Here is a 22,802-nt window from a genome sequence, read left to right as displayed (position 1 = left end):
CCGGGGGCACAGCACTTTATTGCCACAATTACGGAGGGTCAATTCGTCTGGCACTGGAGCCTCTATCTGACAGACCTGCAGCAAAGGCAGGGAGGCACAGACGGTGGGAGGGAGGAGGGATGCTAGGCTAGGCTAGGCTCCTACTATCACCCTTATCTTCTAGTCTGTCCACCTCTGTTCACTCCTTCACTACAAAAGTGCACCAGACAGTGATGGGGAAGCCCAGCTTCAGAAAGTAAACAAGTCGTTCCACATATTTGCTCCAGCCATCGACTAAACCAGCTGATTCTTATTAGCTCAACTCTTCCGCCAGGTAAGATGAGCTACAGGTGCACCGGTAGGACCAACACATGGTAGGACTTTGACTTTCTGAAGCTGGGTTTCCCCATCTCCTGGGGCCTGTACTACAAAGGGAGCTTAACCAGAGACTTTCTAATGAGGAGACACAGCACTTAAAAAAATCCTCCATAGAAATGCATGGGGTTAGTTTGTAACGTTGTCTACACATATCCCACCCCTTCCTCGGCAAAACGTCGACATGTGAATACATTGAGCCAATCATGTGGTGTGTTGTGAAGACATCGTGCCAATCATGTGTTGTGAACTCGCCGCTGGAGCAAGATTGGTGTCGTGAAGCCTTGCGCACGCGCATTTCTGCTGAATAGGATGCCCGATGAGTGCCCAAAAAGCGTTGCTATATGGCCGCTGAGTGGAGGGAATTGCCTAAAAGGACTTTGGCTTAACCTACCCAGATGTAACCCAGGGTTACTTTGTTAAACCGGGGTTGACAAAACCTCCAGGCTCCTGCAGCAGATCTGTTGATCAGGGGACGCTGGGACCAAGGTGCAGAACAGTAGGACGGGCTTCTCATGGCATGCCATTACTGGCCAAAGATTGGTGGTGAGTGTGTGTGTGTGTGTGTGTGTGTGTGTGTGTGTGTGTGTGTGTGTGAGTGAGTGTAAGACATTGGTCCTTGTCCTACTTCAAAAGTGTCTCTGTGGCTGTGTGAACTTCAGACAACCTCCGGCAGTTGGCACGGAGACTGGACGCTTCTCAATCTTGGCACGCACAGACACACACACACACACACACAAACACAGCTGTTGGCAGCAGAAGTCCACAGCTGCGGGTCAGTACCGTGGTGGTCTCGTTCAGACGGGGGGGGGGGGTTAGTTAGCTGCCAAACCACAGACTCTTCGTTAACGAGCTGCTGCCAAGCGACGGGGCCACTCGTACCGGGAGACCAGCTTAACGCGCGGCTAGTCAGGGGGACCCCAAAAGTGGCAAAACTTGTCTATCTGACAAACCGGTGAGAAGCACTGTTAACGGGCCACTCAGCAACAAGGGGCTTCTTAACGAGACGCTCGGTGACGAGGCCCGCTAACGAGATCTACAAACGGGGCGCTTGCAGCAGATTTAGATGCTGAACAGAGCCTCACTTCAGAGTACAGAGTCGGTGAAAGACACACGCAAGGGAGTTGGAGAGAGTGTGAGAGAGAAAGTGAGAAATGAGAGAGAGAGAGAGAAAAATGAGAGAAAGAGAGAAAGATGAGAGAGAGAGAAATAAGAGAGAGAGAAAGACAAGAGGGAAAGATGAAAGGGAGATGAGATAGTGGGTAGTGAAATGAAAAAAGCACAAAAACTACAAAATGGAGAAAAATCGAGGAGGATGAAGAGAGCTAAGAAAACGTGTGAGCATCAGTATGTGTGTGTCTGCAGGCGTGATTGGGGGGGGGTGAGGAGGGACAGTGTGTGTGTGTGCGAGCGAGTGTGCGTACAAGTCTGAGTCTGAGTGAGTGGGTGTATGTGTATCTGAGTGTGTGTCTCTCTCTCTCTCTGTGTATGTGTGTGTGTGTGTGTGTGTGTGTGTGTGTGTGTGTATTGTATGGTGGCCAGATTGAAGTGGCCGGGCGCTGTTTGTGCTGCGCAGGCTGTTCCAGCCGGTTGAGGCAGATAACGCAAAGTGCCATCCACATCGCTCCCTCTCCCCCTCCTCCCTCTCCTCCCCTCTCTTTATCACTGTCCCCCTCTCCATTTCCCTTTCTCTCAGTTTCTCCATTCCTCTCGCTCTCTTCATCATCCCAAGTTTCTTCTTCTTCTCACTCACTCTCCACCTCTCTCTGCCTCCCTTTCTCTTTTTCTTTCTTCCCCTCTCTCCCTCTCCCTCCCTCCATCCCTCCATCTCTCCCCCTCTCCTTCCCCTACAGTCCCAGAGCCAGCCATATTCTCATTGAGCCACAGCCTTAAAACTCAATTAAAACCCAGTTGGAATAAATCATTCACACCCTTTAAACTCAGCAGACAGCGCTTCGGTAGGCCTCAGGGTGTGTGTGTGTGTGTGTGTGTGTGTGTGTGTGTGTGTGTGTGTGTGTGTGTGTGTGTGTGTGTGTGTGTGTGTGTGTGTGTGTGTGTGTGTGTGTGTATGTGCGCGCGTGTGTGTGTGTGTGTGTATGTGCGCGTGTGTGTGTGTGTGTGTGTGTATGTGCGCGTGTGTGTACGTGCGCATGTTCTCAATTTGGCTTTTAGATTGTGCCAGGATTTACAAAGAGCTCTGAACAAAGCACAAACCTTGAAACTATGGCAAAAAAGTGGCCACACAGCATGGCCTTTGGTCTAGATCTGTACACACACACACACGTGTGAACAAACAGTAAGGCACCTACACACAGACATTCAAAATTGTACACACACACACACACACACACACACACACACAAAAGAGGCTTTGTGGCACCTGACATGTTCTTTAGAGATGTCCTGCACCTCTCCATCAATGTCGGGCCAGAGCTACAACCAAGCGTTTGTCAAAATAAACAATCGTGCCCTTTCTCTCTCCCATCACTCCCCTTGGCAGGACCAGTAACCATGGAGACGGAGGGCTCTCTGCCCTTGCATCCTCCTCCTCATCAGCCCTGCCAGCTCTCTTTCTTTCTTTCTCTCTCTGTGTGTGTGTGTGGATGTACAAGTGTGTCCAATAAGGAAACTCTTCGCTCTGTGTGTGTGTGTCCAAACATTCAAGAGTGGACGAAAATGTCTGCAACTTCTGCATGTGTGTGTGTGTGTGTGTGTGTGTGTGTGTGTGTTGACTGACTGTGACGGCTGGCTATGGTTTGTCCCAGTGAGTGTCAGGGCCCCTCCACGGCTGCCCCCTGCACTGCCTGACATTCCATTAGAAGCTGATTAGGACCCGCTCCCCTCCACTGGGCTTCTCTGAGGAACGCACTGGTGGGTCAGGCATCCACACACCAGACAGAACACCACCCCTTATCACACACACCAGACAGCATACCACATCTCTCACACTCACACACAATCAAACAGACCCACCCAGACCCACACACTAACACACACACACATATCCAGACAGACACACACACACACACACTCTCATTCGAGTCACATTCTCTTACGACTACAGACACTGTTATACCCTTACTAAACATGTTTTAAACAGACACTCGCATCCTTATATTCTCTCTTCTCTCCCTTTCTCACACACACACTCAATTTCTCTCAAATACTGTATCTTACCCTCACACAATGCCTTTTGTGCACATACTCTTGAAACTACAAACACACACACACACCTATTTCTTTTACACACTTCATTGTTATTCCCTCTCATAACCTCTTGATCTCAGACAGACACACTCTCTCCTCTCCTATAATCTCACTCTCTCACACACACACACACACACACACACTTCCTTGACCTCACCCACCTCTCACTCTGCCTCTGTCTGTATAACAGGGCATTAATAATGTATTGCGATGAAGTGTTAAAGCTGATTACAGCCCGCATAATCACAAACAGAAGACAGCCAGCCACGGACGGAACGAAGGAGAGAAAGAAACAGAGAAGAACGAGAGAAAGAGAGGAGGAGAGGAAGAGAAGATGATGAAAGGAACGCTGCGGCGTTGTGTGCAGTAATGAAGGATTCTAATAACTGAACAGTATGCTTTTATCAAGGGCACATCGGACGCATAGCTGAAGTGAATGTGTGTGTGTGAGAGAGAGAGTTGAAAAGTAAGAGGGCGAGCAAGAATGTGTGTGTGTGTGAGAGAGAGAGAATTGAAAAGAGGGTGAGCAAGAGTATAAATGAAAATGTTAGTGTGTGTGTGTGAGAGAGAGACAGAGAGAAAGAGAGAAAGTGAGAATGACTGAGAGACTTTGAAAGACTGTATGTATGCATGAGAGAGACAGAGAGAGACTCTGAAAGACTGCAAGTGTGTGTGTGTATATGTGTGTAGAAGGATGAATTTTCTGATAAAATATATTATATGACAACTCCTGCTGCCACCAGTCCAATTCACCTGCTGATGCTGTATCTATATGTGCATACGTGCGTGTTTGTACGAATGTTTGATAGATCTGCATGTCTATTATCATTAGAGTTTGTACGTGTGTGTGTGTGTGTGTGTGTGTGTGTGTGTGTCTGCCTGGCCCAGCCAAGTGTGAAGGGTTTTGCAGTGTGACAGCATGCTGTGCGGGAGAAGTCACAGCACAATGCATGCTGGGACTGAAATAGAGGGTGGCAATAAACAGGAAGTGAGTCGACGGGAGCTTCCTGCTTGACAACAAACCCCCCACAGCCACCATCCTTCTCTCACGCCTCCAGCTCCTCTCTCTCTCTCTCTCTCTCTCTCAGCACAATTTCCTCAGAGTGACCCATTATCTTCTCATGTGCAATACAAGGTGTACTCAATTTGCCAGGGTATTGCGGAGCAATCGTTTCTTACCTCTTAGACATGTCTCATTTTCTTTTGGTGACTGGTAAAGTTGGTGATAAAGTTGGTTCACTCACCAGCTTTCCATCACGGACTAAGGACCTAAAAATGTGCCCTACAAGATACTGTCCCAAAGGCATTTAATTCAGTGGTATTTTGACACATGCCAACGCCCCAGGGATTATTGGGGGGTGGGGGAGGCAGAGTCTTTTGGACTTCAACTGAGCTTCCCTTACAGCTCGCCACCCTAATGCTGTTGTCAGGGGCTACAATGTCAGTTAAGAAATCCCTCCTATGATTTTAGTGGAACAGGTACTTCCCAAGTAACCTGTAAGCAAGTCTAAGTGCACTGCATGGGTGCAAGTTTTGGGCAGAGTCAGGCCGAGGTTAATTCATAAAAGATCTAGATAGATCAGTATTTAACACGGTTGTATGTGATTGGTCTATTCAATGTCACTTAACCGGAGAAGACTCCTATGGGTGTCAGTAACAATGAAGATAACAGTGCTAAATGATGAACGTCAGAGTGTATGTGGGTCAGTGGGTGCTCTGCTACAAGCAAGCTTACCTGGGTGCACAAGTATGTGTGGGTTTTGCTTTGTCAATGAGATTTCTATGTGGGTGAGAGAGTGTGTGTGAGATACTGTCTGAGTGTGTTTCTGTGTGAGTGTGTGTCTGTTCATGTGTACCCCATGCTAATGGAGCTAATTGCTGTTAGCAGGACTCTAATGTTCTGGAACGTTGTGATTCCGCTCGGCTGCTCCCGTCAGCCATGTTTACCCCGTACCACTCTGTCAACGCTACATCTCTCCCCCTCTCATCTCCATATCCCCCTCTCTTCTCCATCTCTCCTCTCCCCCTCCCATCTCCATCTCTCTTCTCCATCTCTCCCTCTCCTCTCCCCCTTTCTTCTCCATCTCTCCTCTTCTCTTCCTCTCCATTCCCCCTCTCTTCCTCTACACCTCTCCCCCTCTCTTCTTTCCCTATATCCCTATATCTCCTCCTCCTCCTCTCCTGCCCCGTGTTCAGACCCCCCCTCCCCCCCTCATCACCACAGTCTCATCTCCTCCCCTCCCACTGCAGTTTGTTTAATTAAAATCTAACCGGAAAATTTAACTCGTCAACTTACACAAGATCGCTTTATGCATGTAATGAACACCCTGGGGATGAACCTCACATCACATGCACACTAACACACACACACACACACACACACACACACACACAAATTAATAGAATCAGTAAATCTACTCAAACTTATATTCTCTGCACACACATACACAGACACACACACACACACAAACAAATTAATAGAATCAGTAAATCTACTCAAACTTATATTCTCTGCACACACATACACAGACACACACACACACACACACACACACACACACACAGACCTTATTCATGGGCTGACATGCCCACACACATTGACATGCATTCATCACAGAGCCTTTGTAAACCAAACCCGCCTGCAATCCCAGTGAGGGCTGTCCTCTCCTCCACTCCTCCAGACTGTCCCCTCCAGTGCACGCATCTGTGTGTGATGGCCTGGGAGTGGGCTGGCCTGGCCTGAGGCTCTGCACTGACAGCCGCCCCGGAGCTTGTGACCACTCGGCACTCAGGACAGGAGGCCTCGGCACGGCAGCGCTCCCACAGCGCCCCCTGGGGGCACAGATTGGCAGAGCAACCCATAGGGTGGACAACAGTGATGGATGCCCAGTAACTCTGTGTGTGTGTGTGTGTGTGTGTGTGGGATATTTTTGTTTTGTGTTTGTGTGTGTGTGTGTGTTTGTGTGTGTGTGTGTGTGTGTGTGGGATATTTTTGTTTTGTGTTTGTGTGTGTGTGTGTGTGTGTGTGTGGATATCCATTTTTACTCGGAGGTGGAATGAAGATTACGTCCTCTGAAGGAGTGAGAAATCTTAGGGGCCAGGACACACCTCACGACCGTCAGCAAAAAAAAAAGCAGTCGGACTGATCAGTCGGCTCCCGTCTCCCCGGGTCGGTCAAAAAAGGGTCTCGGAACACACCGAAGCGGTGCGGACGCCAGGCACACCGTCAGCTTCAGAAGAGTTCTTGTAACTGTTCTAGTATGCACCACTGCTCTGTGCTGCTGTCTTTTGCTCAGCTTCTGTTAAGTTTGACAATTTTCCAGTCAATGACTGGCCTTCCAGTGATGCAGGCAACATAAAATGTCTTGAAGACAATTCTACACAACTTGACAGGTTTTAATAATGTATGGGCAGTACTAAAAAGTAAATTAAAAATGTCTGCTCAGTTTCACAGGAACACTTATGAGCAATTGCCTACTGCGCATTACCAAATTATATTTATAAAGTAAAATGTAGCCTACATGAAATATGAGTAATTTTCATAACGCATTAATCGCAATAAAGGGACATGGAGAAGTGTAGTTTAGTTTAGTTAGAAATAACTGTTTGTGAAATAGGCTTTCTTGTGGTCCAGTTATTCAAATTTAGCATCTTAATATTCCAAGAGCACTGCTGCTTTACACCAGTGTTGGGAGTGTGAATAAAAAATGGATAGGTCTCTTTCAAGAAGAAACAGAAGAAAACCCTGCAAAGATTCCAAGCTGTCAGCTCTCTCCTCCCCCTCTTCCCCCACCTGTGTACACACACACACACACACACACACACACACACACACACACACACACACACACACACACACACACAGTGATCGCACCAGAGTCCAGCTGAGTGACAGCACTGCTCTCACACACCCGGAGAGAAATTGCAGAGCATGAAATTAGGCCCCTGCTATGCCAACCCAGTGACAGCCAGAGACAGTGGGAGTCTACGAAGTGTGTGTTTGTGTCTATGTGCGTCTGTGTGTGTGTAGAAGAGAGAAAGGGCACATTAGAAATAGAAACCAAGGCAGAGGAGTAGGGAGAATGTCAGATTCAGACAGTGAGAAAAGGGAACAGAAAGAGAAAGAGAGAGAGAGAGAGAGAGAGAGTGTATATGTATGTGTGTGTGTGTGTGTGTGTGTGTGTGTGTGTGTGATCGAGAAATCAGTGGCCTGTGCAGCAGAGACGGGACAAAGGAAGAGGCAACATAGACAGGAAGGAGTGGAAACACAAATCACTCCTCAACTCCTCAAAACCAGCCTAGAACACGGAGGAGAGAGAGAGAGAGAGAGAGAGAGGGGGGGGGGGGGGAGGGAGAGAGGGTCGCACAATACAAAGTGAGGGAGGAATGAGGGATGTGAGAAAGAGGAAAAAAAGAGCATTTTTCTCAACTGTTGCTACTGTAGCCATTTGACTGACTCAACAGCCACAAAAGGGATTGTTGTGTTTGACAGAACACACACACTTCTGTTACCTGGCATTGGTTGGTCTCTCTGTCCCAAGCCCCCTCGCCTCGCTGTGTGTGTGTGTGTGTGTGTGTGTGTTCCAAGTAAAAGCATTTAAATATATGTGTGTGTGTGTGTCTTATTCTACCTTTCTTTGCCCTTGGCGCTCCCCACTTCCCATAAATCTTTATTTAGACATCAGTCCTTTCCCATGTATTTGCCACATTGTGTATAAACTGCAGGACAGTGTTTTAAGCAAATTAAAAAACACAAAACTATATATTAAATGCAGTGCCCAATACCCCAATGAATCAGAATCAGATTGTGCTTAATAATAACAGGGTTCCCACTCTCAAATCAAGCCAATCAACCAAATCAAATATAAAATTCCATGACTTTTCCCTGACAAAAAACCTGACATTTTTCCAGCAGCGGTGCTGTTGGTTGGGGGACCCCCCCCCCCCCCCCACCCCCCAAAAAATTATGACATAATGAACACAAGCATTTACAAAGCATGATTATTGCAGTACTTGAACAGGATGATTCATGTTTTTCTTTCACCTTTTTCATTTATGTATAAACTATATAGACTTCTCTTTCATGTCATTACACTGTATTGGTGCTGTGCAAGTTGAATTGAGTGCCTGTCACTTTAATGCCGTGACGGCCCGTGAGGCTTTATTGACCCTCATGGTTTTAAGCTAACTTAGTAGCGTTGTTGTGCATGGTGCATAAGAATATGTGGATTAAATTAATTATGTTTTCCATGTCATTTGGTAAAATAAATGGTCAAAAACTCGAAGAAAATCTATCTTGGATTATAGGAGATAAGAGTCTTGTATCATTTCTATAATTTTGGTGAGCTCTACAGGAATGACAGATCCAGATGTAAATGGTTACGTATCCTATTACTCAAATTCAATTAAACCCACCAATAGCTAGCTAGACCTTAGTTTCACAGCCTAGGTATGTTAGCAACACATGGCTTGAAAGCATTGCCTGCATCACAAACAAAAACGAAACAATGCGTGGAATTTATCTGGTAATAGGCTACTGAAGGTAGGGGCGAGCTATCTCGCTGGTGTGTTTAATTCGGTTCCTTGGTTAACATAATGTAGGCTACGTTTTTTTGCACAAAATTGCGTCTGCTAATAAACTTAAACATAAACACAAACAAGCGTGATCTCCTGTGGAATCCCTGACTGCGCCTTCAACGTTAGCCTACTATTATTTGTTGACATCAAACCTGAACTAACGGCTGCTGTTCCTGAAGTTCACTTGCGTGTTTTTTTTTTTTTTTTTAATTAGGCAACTTTTTTTGCAGTGGCGCTTGAATTCTAGGAGCGGCGCAGCGCCGCTGATGAATACATTGTAGGGGAAACACTGCAAGGGATCACATTGTCCCCGGAGCAACTTGGGGTTAAGTGCCTTGCTCAAGGGCACAACGGTGGAAGCCGGGAATTGAACCGACAACTTTCAGGCTACTGCACGCTAGCCTAGCTCCTTAACCACTACACTACGACCGCCCCCATTTTTGTATTATGTATTTTGGCAAGTCAATTTTAAACTGCTACAACAAAATTCCCTGATATTCCATGACTTTTGCCCCCAAAAAAAGTGATGGAAATTCCCTGTCATACAGAATAATTAAGAAAATAAATTCCCATGTATTGCCCACCCCCGTGTATTGACCTCATAGCTGAAGAAATTTTGCTAAATCAATGTAAACCTCGGTTAATTAAGACAGAATTACGGTAGTGAACAAGGCTGGTTCTCCAGTCAGAGACAGCACAGAGTAGAGCAGGGTTTACATCTGGTCTGAGAAATAACTCAAACTCATAGTTGTTTGCACACACACACATGCACGCACGCGCCACACGCACGTGCCACACGCACACGCACACACACATGCACACACACACGCACACACACACACACACACACACACACACACACACAATGATGATTTACACTAAAAAGCAGCGATACAATCTAAATATCCCTCAGCTAAATAAGAAGTGGGTAATGACACATTAAAAGAGGAGTAAGCCTAAATGCCTATGCACTCACTGAGACATCAAATAACTCAAGATGGCATTTTTGGATGAAAGGCTGGTAATAAACATTTCTAGCGGTAACAGCTTTTGGCGTATGGGTGGCTGCGTCTGCCTGATATGGAGCAGCACAAACAAACAGTGAGGAAATGAGTGGCAATTCATAAACAATATAATTTCTAAGGGCTTAATAGGAATTTGAAAAGAAATCATAAGGGACTTTGTGCATATTTCTCACACCCTTCTACAGACACACTGCAATCAGACTGTTGTTTATTATTATTTTTATTATTATTATTATTATTATTATTATAATATTTACATTTATACAAAAAGAGACCGTCTGAAATATTTAGGGTCAGGACAGGAGCACCACAAACCACTCTGATCGATTGCCAACACAGATACAGCACCACAGCAGCCTTCCAGTCTGCTTCCCACTCATACGGAGTACGGAGTTGAGGTCTGCTGTTTGAGTGAGAGGGGCCCATTTTGCCTCTGGCTGAGGGGTTCCACAGGGGGTTCCACTCTGGTTGAGCATCAACCAGAACAGACCTACTTATGCAGACGCAGAGAGGGGGGAGGGGGAAGGTTGCCTCTTTTTCAGCTGGTGAGGGAAGCACTTGCATCAGACACGCTATTTAAAGACTTGAACGGGGAAAAGACCCAGGGAATAAGCACTCTGTTAGCAGTACACCCGCAGGCAAATGTCACCGAGTTTGTTACAGAGCTAGAGAAATATAGGTGCTCTTCTGGTGCCATCTGGTGGACAAGGTGAAAAATTCACTCTACCACTCTATAGCATGAAGGTACATGCTGTTCATTTAATAGTCTCCAAGTACTAGTCTCCAAATAGTCTTCAAGTAGTCCGTTTAATAGATTTTAAAACAAAACTTAAGTTAACCTAAATTAAGTAGAGATAGTTTAGTTCCACTTCATTTTAATTTCTTATTTTTTTTCCATTTCACAAACAATGGAAAACAGTTTCAAAACAAAGAAATGTCATGGAACAAAGAAATAAATCCTTAAGACATACAAAACATTGTTACATAACCTCGTGCTCCTCTAAGTGCCAACCCTGCTGCGGGTCTGATGGAGGTCACACTGAGTGTCCCAGCTGCCTGCCACTCAAACTTGCTTAGCTTGCAGCGGGTGGATGCCAAACAAACTGCCTCGGCGCACTGGGCAAACCACTTGCCCTTGGTGCCAACCTCATCAGCGGCGACGCTAAATCCTCGTCACCAGTCACCTTGGCAGGGGCTTGGCGCCGTTTTTGTGGCAACGTCTTAGGGGGCCGCATAAGACTGCAGCGTTAGGGTGGTCCTTATTTTTCAACTTTTAAAAGTTCATGCTCTCACCCCACCAATATGTTTGAATAAATAAAATAAAAAACAATTGGGCAAAATGTAATCAATATTAATCAATATTTAGAGGTTGCGCAAGACCTTTGAAGTTTAACACATACTGTGCAGTGTGCATATTCGGGATTTTCCGTGTATTATGTGATTCGTTGTGCTAGCATGTATAGTTGTTTAATAATATATGCTTATGACAGCAATGGACTTATTTGACCATGCAGTCAATGGCAATATATTGATTATTGGTGACCACGTGGTGGTTTTACCTACATCACCTAATGAATCTAAAAATGGTAATGCTGATTCCAGTATTTCCCAATAATATGCTGTTTTTAAGCAATTTTCATAGCAACTCCTGTTTTAGTTGTGATATGTCTTCCAAAGCAAGAACACTTCAATGTGAATGAAGCACAATAAACAATATAGGTTACACTGAGACAATGGCTGAAGCAACACGAAGCAAGTCTGCTATATGGTTACTCGGATCAGAAGAGACTGAAATAACTGGAAGTTACCCTCCAAGAAGCAGGTTTCATGTGTGTTGTAATATCACCATAAAACATTGGAAAAAAATAATTCATGAAAGTGCAACAGCAGTGATCAAAGAAGTCTTGGTATTCTAGGACAAGGCTAGGATTCCCGTTCGTCCCCAACATCATGCCATAAAACAACTGGAAACACTTCACGACAAATAGCAGAAGCTGAAGAAAAATGTCAAGAGAACTTCCGAGACTCAGCTGTCCAATGTAGAGGCCTTCATAGACCAGTTGGGAGACCTGTTTGATATCGCACATCAAAGATGCACTCATTCTTCTCAAGAATCCAGAAGATAGAGACTTTCTTCTGGCCCAGAGAGAAAAAGGAATGTCTTGGGTGTAACTGTACAATATGATACTTTATCACCCGAAGAGAAGAAATACTCTTTTCTGATTGGCTGGTGGGGTGGCTATTAATTCTGAATAACGGGACACCTGAAGTAGATCTGGTAAAAAAAAGTGTAATCACCGTTCCATATCAATACTTATGAATGGTTACTATAACAACCGTAGTAGGACGACGGTTGAGCCTGGAAGCAGGCTTCGCAACAATGGAATCAACTGTAAACAAGCTAACTGTCCATGCTATTGCTGTTATAGGGCCAAAAAAAGTTGTAGCCTACAACAAACTGAACAAGTCGGCTTCTTTTTAAACAGAACTGCTTGTTTCCTTTATGTGTTATAAAGCAGGATAACGGCAGGATAACGGCCTTCGAAGCAGGATAATGGCCTTCGAGGTGTCCTGTTAAACAGAATTAATGGACTTGGGTGGAGGCAACTCTCCTCCGCTGCACGTCGGGGAGTTCTTTGCCTCTCGCCCTCGTCCATTAATTCTGTATAACAGGACACCTCGGCTGCCGTTATCCCTTACATACGTTCCGTTATCCCTTACATACATTCTGTCATTATGTCATACAAGTGTTTTTGGTTTGTTTCTTTCTTTCTATGATGTAGATGTTGTATGTTGTTTACCACAATACCAGTAACAGTTACCACAATAACAGTGCCTGTTATTAAAAATAATATTGCATTTTATTTTGGTGTGCATTCTTAAATGGTACAATTTCTGCAAAAATGAGCGATTCCGGAAATATTCAAAGGCCTTGAGCAACCTCTAGATATTGTAGGAACAATTCAAAATTTTGCACAGTGTGTTTTTATTGATATCCTAACACATTCAGGGGGTGAGAGTTGAACATTTAAAAAAACAAAAAATGTTTACCCCATATAAGGACCACCCTACTGCAGCGTGGTATTGTACAGGCGGAGTTGTGAGATATATCGAGAAGGAAAAGGAAAGGACTCCATCTCTCTCACTCCAGCTGCATTTGGAACGTGCACTCATTCACCTATATGGTGCTTCACTACGTAGTGCACTAGATGGCGTATACCTATATGGTGCTTATTCCCTACGTAGTGCACTGGATAGTGTGCTTATTCCCTACGTAGTGCACTAGATAATGTGCTTATTCCCTACGTAGTGCACTAGATAGTGTATACCTATATGGTGCTTATTCCCTACGTAGTGCACTAGATAGTGTACACCTATATGGTGCTTATTTCCTACGTAGTGCACTAGATATTGTATATATGGCGCTTATTCACTATATAGTGCACCATGTAGCCTGTTCTGGCTGGTGAGTGAAGGGCCAAACACACTGGCTGGGCGGTGTAATGAGAATACATGCTCCTGCGCTTCAGCAAGCGGAGATCAGAGTCGTTCAGAGCGAGGTGTTTGGAGCATTCGCAGAATACTCTAAAAAGAAGCCTGACCAAAATGTGACATACTGAAAAAACCCTGTGGTTTTAAGGGAGATTTTTATGATGCACGCGTGCGTGCGTGCATGCGTGCGTGGGTGCGCGCGTGTGTATATGCATGTGTCGCAGAATTTGATGCAATGTTTGCAATGCAGGGGACCCAGCCAAGACAAGAGCTTTTACAAGCAGGGAGGCGTCACAGCAACAGGGAACACAGCCGTAAACACAGACACACACACACACACACACACACACACACACACACACACACACTTTACATAGCTCAAAGTAAAAGGGCATAGTAGTTCAAAACTGTCAGGAGAAGAAATTTCAGAAGAAAAGATGAAACACTTCAGTGAAATGGTTGGTGGAAAAAATAAGCTCTTCTGTGGAGTGGGGTGTCAGTCAAGTGCCATATTCTGAACAAGAACAACAGAGAAAAACAACACACACACAAAATAGCACTGAGCAGCAGTGCTCCAGGCCTCTCCTGTGGAATATGGGGTGGAAAAGGAGAGAGAGAGAGAAAGCAAGAGAGAAAGAGCAAGAGAAAAAGAAAGAAAGAGGGAGGAGAGAGAAAGAGAGCAAAAGAGAAAGATAGAGGGAGGAGAGAGGAAAAGAGGTAAGATTAGTCATATGGAGTGCACGCTAAGGAAGAAATGCTACCGAGGAAATTATAACTAAAGCAACAAAAAAATGAAAGCCTACAACCATTTTTTTTTCATCAATTCATCCTTATTCCATTCCATTCCAGGAAAATAACCTGTTCAGCAAAGCCCCTAAATGCTACAGAGAAGAGGCCTAGAGCTGTGTGAAAGAAGAGTTTCTGCACGGTGACTGTTCAGCTTTTCTACCTGTGGACGCGGCGAGCTAGAAACAGCATAACTGTGTGGGGAATGAGGGGAGCTTTAGAGGTCATTTGCTGTGTGCTGTGAACTCCAGGGGGAGCCTGGTCCCTATGACAGAGACCAAGGGCACGCACACACACACATATGATCTTTCTCTTCACTCACGCTCGCTTTCTCTCACACACACTCACTCACACACACGCACACGCACGCACACACACATACACGCACACACACACGTATAATCTTTCTCTTCATTCACGCTCACTCTCTCTCTCTCTCTCACACACACACTCACATACATGTATGATCCTTCTCTTCACTCACTCTCTTTGACACACACACACAGAATGTCAGATTGCCAAGTGTGCACAATTAACACACACACACACACACACACACACACACACACACACACACACAGCGTAGGCTGCAGCCCTGTCAGCAGCTCTTATCGCGCTGAGAGTGAAAATGACAGAGTGCACACGGGCACACACTTACACACACACACACTCATGCACACACAGCCAGGGAGAGGGGAAGTGAAGAGAGGTCCACTTCCTGTCCCTCTCATATGGTGTGTGAAGTGCGAGAATGATGGATGGTGAGAGAAGCCTTACACACAAAGTTCACATGGACTGTTGAGGCGCACACACACGCGCACACACACACCCACACTCACACACAAACACTCTCTAAATCCCACCCCTCTGCTTCTGCTACTGCTGCGGTGCTCTTCAAAGAAAGCAGCCCCGTAGCTGCTGTGCACTGCACTGATTGAACAGATGTGTAAAGCGCTGATCCCCACAGCGTCCACTCCAGCCGGTCAGGAGCACGTGTGGCGTTTGAGGCGGCCCGTCTAGAACATGTCCCTGGGTCTCACCATGCACCTCCAGATGTGTCTCCTCTAAAAGCCTTCGGGCTCTCAGGTGCCACATGGAGGTGTGTCTGGGGGGGGGGGGGGTAGTAATTATGAGAGACTGGGCAGGCATGTGAAACATACCATGGAAGACAGACAGACAGGCAGAAAGACAGAAAGAAAGAAAGAAAGAAAGAAAGAAAGACTCCAGACATTCCCAGCAAGGGGCTGCTCCTTTCAAAACAGCATGCTAGAGCATTAATGTATGTGAGAGTTCGGTTAAGTGGAGGGAAATCAACAGGGACAGAGAGTGACTGATGTGTTGTGTGACTGATCTCTGTGTGTGTGCGTGTGGGAGAGAGTGAGAGAGAGAGACTGTGTGTGCATATCAGAGAGACAGCAAAATAGAGAAAGAAAGTGAGACAGGGTGTGCAATGAGACAGGGTGTGGTTGTGCATGTGAGTGTGTGTATACGTGTGTGTGTGTGTATACGTGTGTGTGTATACGTGTGTGTGTGTGTGTGCGTCCATTTAGCTTATCCAGCCGTTTGCCTCACGGTCCCTCCAGTCTCTCCATATCAGCAGTGCAGAAGCCCAAAGAAAGGCCAATCACCCATGGGGCAACAAACTGGAGCTGGAGATAAGCCTGCTCTGTGTGTGTGTGTGTGAGTGTGTGTGTGTACGGCCGTGTAAGCAGCAGTAACTAGCTCCCAACAGGACTATTAGAATTGCCATACGGAGGAGAGCCCAACCCAACCGAACCAGACTGACAGACAATAAAGCCAGTAAATAAAGGATTAGTGGTGATAGCACCCGTAATAGCTAGCTATCTAGTCTTCTGGTGGGAACAGAGGGGGGTGCCATCGTGTTTGTGAGTGTGTTTATGATTGTGGTGTTGTGTGTGTGTTGCGGGGTGGGGGGGAGGGGGTGTTGGGTCACCCTTGCCACAAGGTCACAGAATGTGACATGATGCAGGAACAGGTGAAGAGTGAGAGGTGCATGCCGGCTCGCTTCCAGACACAACACCATTAGAGTCTGACACGTACGTGTATGTGTGTGTATGTGTGTGTGTGTGTGTGTGTGTGTGTGTAATGCTTTTATCTTCAGGATGGGTTTTCTCCCCCCCACCTCCTCTTTTCATCCTCAGACCTCCCCCCCTCCCTCTCTCTGTCTGTCTCTCTCTCTCTCTCTCTCTCCCCTTCTCTGTGACTCACGGTTGGAGCATTCTGTGCATTAGCGTTTGATTTGTTTCGCTCATAAATTCTGCCTTATTTCTCAGTTCTCCTTCAGAGGACACGCCATCAAGTGCATCCTGTTATGAATACACAACCACACAAAATACCACCCCCCCCCCCCCCGCACCCGCCCCCCATTCACACACAAACAAACACGCACACACAAAGAGAGACGCACACACACACACAAATCTGTGGAGATGTGTATAGGGCTAGAGGTTCATCGCTAGGCAACAGGCATGTTTGTGCGGACAACACTGGGCAGCTACAGAAAGCCATCTGGTGATGTAACCTCTGAGTCACATACTCACATTCATACATGTGTGTAAACACACACACACACACACACACATACACACACACACACAGGTCAGGATTAGGGGCAGGCACTACTCAATAGGGAATTACCAGTGCCATCATTCAGAGTGAGCCAGCCTTTTTGTGATAGGAGTGTGTTTGCACTTGACTATATGTGCTAGATCACTGAATTAGGTTTCGCCTGACAGAGAAGCAGTAAGATTGCCAGCATAAAAGTTATTATTTCTTGTTTTATGGCTGTGAACCCTGTGAGCATTTGTGTGTGTGTGTGTGTGTGTGTGTGTGTGTGTGTGTGTGTGTGTGCCTCTAGGCTCTATGTCATTCAGCCATGTCTGAACAAGCCTTACAACTCTATCAAAACTCATAACAACAGCAATCAAGACATCTCCATGTCGCTCTCACTGTAACTCACTCTCGCTCTCCAACCACCCAGGTCTGCAGGGCAACTGAGGCGTGCAGTCCTCCACAGAGCAGAGACGACCAATCACAACACAACGGCAGGCCGGACATCACCAATCACCTGAATCTGCCACCTAAGGTGTTACTGATTTACATTTACATGTATTCATTTAGCGCAGCGGTCCCTAACCACCGGGCCGCAGGATATTCCTAACCGGGCCGTAGCCTACGACATGAGTTTAAAAAAAATGCATGCAAACTAAACTAAATTTAATTCGCAATAATGTCAGGTTTTTACATGGCATAGGCCTATATGCAGTTGTTTGATTGCACGCATGTTTGCATTTGGCAAGGTCTATTTTCTTACGTCTGTCTGTCCCGCCTTCAACACTTTTACATATTGCCTTCAGCGCTGCGCAGCCTCAGGTCAGCTCACTTCACTTGATCAGTTCTTGGCGAACGGTAGTGTCACACGAAGTTAGCTAAACTGCTAGAATGAGCAACAAAAACAAGCATCTTTAGCAGGTCACTGGCCAGAGTGTTTGAGTTGCGAGAGCCGCTGCAGAGATTTCTTACAGAAAAAAAGTCACCGTTAGCTGCACATTTTAGTGATGAGGACTGGGTGTCAAAACTCGCTTACCTGTGTGACATATTCGGGTTGCTTAATGACCTCAACCTGTCACTCCAGGGGAGAATGACGACTGTCTTTAAACTGGCAGATAAAGTCGCTGCATTTAAAGCCAAGCTTGATTTGTGGGGACGACGAGTGGACCGGGGTGTATTTGATATGTTCCAAACAGTAGTGGGGGTTTTGGGAGAGACTGAGGCAGGGCCCTTTCTCTCGCAGCTGGTGCGCGATCACCTTGTTGCGCTTTCAAATGAGTTTGAGCGTTACTTCCCATCCTCCAAAGATCCACGGCAAACCAATGAGTGGGTCCGCAACCCATTTGTCAATATCCCGAATAGTCCTAACTTGTCAGCGCAGGAGGAAGAGCAGTTCATCGAAATTGCAAATGACGGTGGTCCTAAGAGTGTGTATAAGGAAACCTCTCTGGCGGGTTTTTGGATCAAAACCAAAGCAGAATATCCCGAGATAGCCGTAAAAGCGCTGAAAACGTTTCCCACCACGTATCTGCGAGGCCGGGTTTTCGACAATGTCACAACTAAGACCAAATTGCGCAATCGACTGGACATTTCTAACACACTGAGGGTGTCACTGTCTTCCATCACCCCCATATGGAAGCTTCTTGTTGCAGGGAAACAAGCAGGGCTCCCACTGATTATATTCGTAATGCACGTTTAGTCCCCATGTTTTGTTCCCATATTTTGTTAAGCATGTTCACACTTATAGATGTAGCTTCAAGTTGTTCAATATTCATAGTTCATATTGTTCAATTGTCACTTCTTCAAGTTCACGTTTTTCACAAGAGATCGTTACCTTCACTGTTCATACATAACTGGAGCTAGGAGCTAGTACATAAAAGGTTGGGGACCCCTGATTTAGCGGACACTTTTATCCAAAATGACCTACATGTGTCAACTATATTACAAAGGATTACATTACCCCAAGTTTGCTCCGGGGACAAAGTGCCTTGCTCAAGAGCACAACGGTGGAAGCTGGGAATTGAACCGACAACTTTTCAGGCTACTGCATGCTAGCCCAGCTCCAAACTCAAAACAACTTTAAGTGAGACTGCTGTGGAATAAGGCTAATAAAGCAACTGTGGATAACTGATGTACAAAGTAAGCAAAACGGTCTCTTGAGCCCTGTTTCCCAGTCAAGACTCAGGAACTTTTGTCACGATGCACAAACATCCCAATATACAGACAAAAAGCACTTGTATCCCTGCACCCTCCTGCCTTCTGGTAGTTGAGAGCACCTATGTGCTGTATCTGTCGCTACATAATAAGCGGGCGGCCTGTTTCATTAGAATTTCTAATCATCTCTGTTTTGCAAACACCAATTAGCACAAGCATAAATCAGTATGTAGGTACCTGGGAAACCTTGGATATGGGAGAATGCCAGAGAGAGGGAGAGAGATCTGTTGATAGCCAATATTTTTATTGCATGGGACATTGGACTTTATTTCAGTTTTCAACACAAACTGGGATTCTACTCAAGCAAATAATAGCCCATATGCTAACTTCAAGTATGTCCATGTACATAGTGATGGTCATCTTGATACCACACATGAATGAAGACCCAGTCTGGCAATGGTAGGTAGGAAAAATCTGGAACAGAGTTTTATTTACAATGATGCACATCAAGGAAGAGACAGCATGACTTCACATAAAGATCCACCAGCTGCTCTAACTAAAAGGGAAAATAGTCAGGGTTTAAGTATCCCTCCAGGATAACGGGAGATGGTGTTGGTCATCCCATCTGGACTACACATGGACCACACGGAATCAGACCCTGATTAGCGCCAACCTGGCGACCCACAGCAGATAGCTACTGACGTATGGGATGCACCCATGTAGAACAGCAAAACACTACCATAACATTCCCCCTTATCTCTAAAGACATAGTCACACTATATAGGCCTACTCATATGCCTGCAAACGTAAGGACACATATTAAGAAACATAAATAAGAAACATAAGGACATAAACTACTTCTGAAAATACTTCTGATTCCAATAGTCTGCGTAATGAGTGTTTTTGAATGTAGCAGTCTGCCAGTGGCTACTGACAATCAGTAACTAAGTCACTGACAACTTGTACCATGTGACACCAAGAGAAAGAGAAAAACAGAGAGAGAAAGAAAGAGAGAGAGAGAGAGAGAGAGAGATGCTGTGTTCTAATTTGCATACTTCTGTACAATACCTAATGAGTGCATAAGCACTCAAATTGTGCACTCAAATTGGGCATTGTAGGTGCAGAAGTAAGTATGTAAATTGGAACACAGCAAGAGAGAGAGACTGACACCTGTCAGAACAGCAGCAACAGCAGGGCACGTTGTCAGGGAGGGACACTGGAGATTCTGGTGTCCGGCGGGTGGAAACTCCTGAAACAACAGGAGGAGGAAACCAGAGCTGGCCGCGCCTGGCGCTGTGGTGGAGAATGCGGACGCGCCCTGTGTGACGGGCCATTGTGCTGCGTCTCAGGTGCTCCGGCTCGTCCAAGTACACCCAAATGTAGGCCACCATAACACTCCCAACTCCTGGGGAATACACTTGCACTGGCTCTGTCTGCTCGTCTAGGTTCACCGTTTCCTTTTCTTCCTCCTTCTCTCTCTCTCTCTCCCCATCTTCCGGTCTCCATCCTTTTCTTTTTCTTTTTAACCGAGTATTGCTTCCGTCACAGCACACGTGGGAGGATAATAAAGTGGGATTTGGGTCCAACAATGCCCTCTCATACTTAAAGAGATTAAACAGCAAGAAGTGCACGTGAGCCCGACCCGAGTCCAGCCCGCCGGTACAAAGACACAATCACTCCTCCGCTGAAAAGGCCCGGTTTGGTTTGGTGGCGCACTCTGACATCAGAGCGAGACAGGGAGAAAGAGAGGAAGCGGGAGAGAGACTGGTAGAGAGAAAGACAAAGGAACAGAAGGCATGAGAAAGAGACAGAAAGAGTGAGAGTAGCAGGAGAGGTATGGAGAGTGAATTTAGAAGACTTGAGACAGTGAACCAGAGAAAGCGACAGAGACTGGTTATCCCTGGGGACTTGACGAACGTGACCATGCATGCAGTGACCCACTGAACAGCCTCTCTCACACACACTTTCTATCTCACACACACACACACCTGATCCGCAGCCCATCTGCAGAGAAGCTCAGCAGCATGGCTTGTGCACATGCAAATACACACACACACAGCAAAACTAGTGGCTCTGTATGCTGACAAGCATGAGGAAGGAAAGAACGGGGTCAGTGGTACGCCCCAAGCAACAACTGCTATTGCCACTGGCTCACTCTGTGACACAGCATGACTGGCCAGAATTATTTTTAATGAGATAAGATGACAAGTCTTACAACATCTCCAACTGACTTTCTAATATACTTCAGTCTGAACATGAGCATGCATTTTGAGAAGACTACTCAGTCTCAGGGGCCATGACTTGCATTCCAAGAGAATGAGAGAATACCGTTTCTTTGTGCTAATGTACATACCCACTTGGCTAGATCCATTCCTGAGTTATGTACTAACAAAAACATCACACATTCCACTAACCATAATAGTCAAGACTCTTTCCATTTGCTTTAGGAGTTGGTGTCATAATTCCAGAGTACACTAAACTCCATAAACATGTTTGCTTCGTTAACCTTAAACAAATATTCCACAAGCAGCCACATTATTAGAAGAATAAACCGCCACATATGGCAATATGACCATTGCCCTCATATCTAATGAATAAATGCTGAAATGCAATTAATGGACCACAGCCAAAACGACTCTGTTAATGTTGCATGGGTACATCCAATTCTGGTTCAATTGGGAACCACTTCCACAATGACTAGACTGGAAACTCTGTTCTACCATGCACAAACTAAAATATGTATGAGTATTTGTAATGCCACACACGAGAATCCAAACATTTAAGGTTAACCAACAGATTGGATCATTAACAACAACAGTGTGAAGTAGACGAAGATATATTTTGCTTGTGATTAAACAGTTCCCTATTCTGGAGGAGAAGTGTCCGTTTCATGGTTTATTTTCAATCTGTTGCTCATATACTGAAATCAGTAACATTTAAATTGGTCAGTGGAGCCTGATAGACCGCTTTGGCTTCAGCATCCAGTCTAGGACGATAACACGTCATAAGAAAGGCACCTGCGTTGATTGACATTACGTTACGCGACTGTAAAACTGTCTTAAATGCACATACTCAGCTCTATGCAAGTGAAGGGCTGTCACTTTCTAATTTCACGTATTTCTTTAATGAGACAAACAACGTTAACGGTTATAAGACATCTACAAGAATAATTAGCTGTGCTAACGTAGCTACAAGTTGCTGAGGCAAATGTTAGATATTCATTCAATCTCTTACCGCTAGCTAACTCCTACGTGTCACACTCCGATTTTGTCGATCTTGGTCATTGAAGATAAGATACGAGATAGGAAGTGTCTTGGGTTACACATAGGCTATGAAGAAACTATGTTTTCCGTCCATACATAAATAATGAACCAAGGACATGGCTTTCTAACGAGGTTCCACCTAAACTCCCGTTTTAGCTAGCTATACAGCTAGCAGGAAAGATAGCATCCGAAGCTAACTAGCCAACGGGAGGCAGCAGTCCATGGATCTCTCTGAACAGCTAATAGTAAGCTAACTTAGCTGAACGGTTATGCTGTATTACCCATACCTGGCTGTCCACACCTCACGACCAGCTTGTCGCCTTTACTGGACAAATGGTTTTGCATTATACACAAGACAATACATTTCCGTGAA

General features: G+C 45.6%; 1 protein-coding gene across 6 annotated transcripts in view; it reads right to left on the bottom strand.

The window, feature by feature from the left end:
• Positions 1 to 22,802, bottom strand: part of smap1 (small ArfGAP 1) — a 133,925-nt gene that overhangs the window by 110,792 nt on the left and 331 nt on the right. The gene's annotated exons all lie outside the window — the stretch shown is intronic.

This window comes from Alosa pseudoharengus, unplaced genomic scaffold (assembly GCF_046254945.1).
Source record: "Alosa pseudoharengus isolate Yale_2024_CS ecotype anadromous, Long Island Sound unplaced genomic scaffold, YU_APseudo_1.1 YU_APseudo_1.1_scf_15, whole genome shotgun sequence".
Taxonomy (NCBI): Eukaryota; Metazoa; Chordata; class Actinopteri; order Clupeiformes; family Clupeidae; genus Alosa; species Alosa pseudoharengus.
Note: the sequence above shows the minus strand (reverse complement) of the source record. Positions and strands in the feature narration are given on the sequence as shown.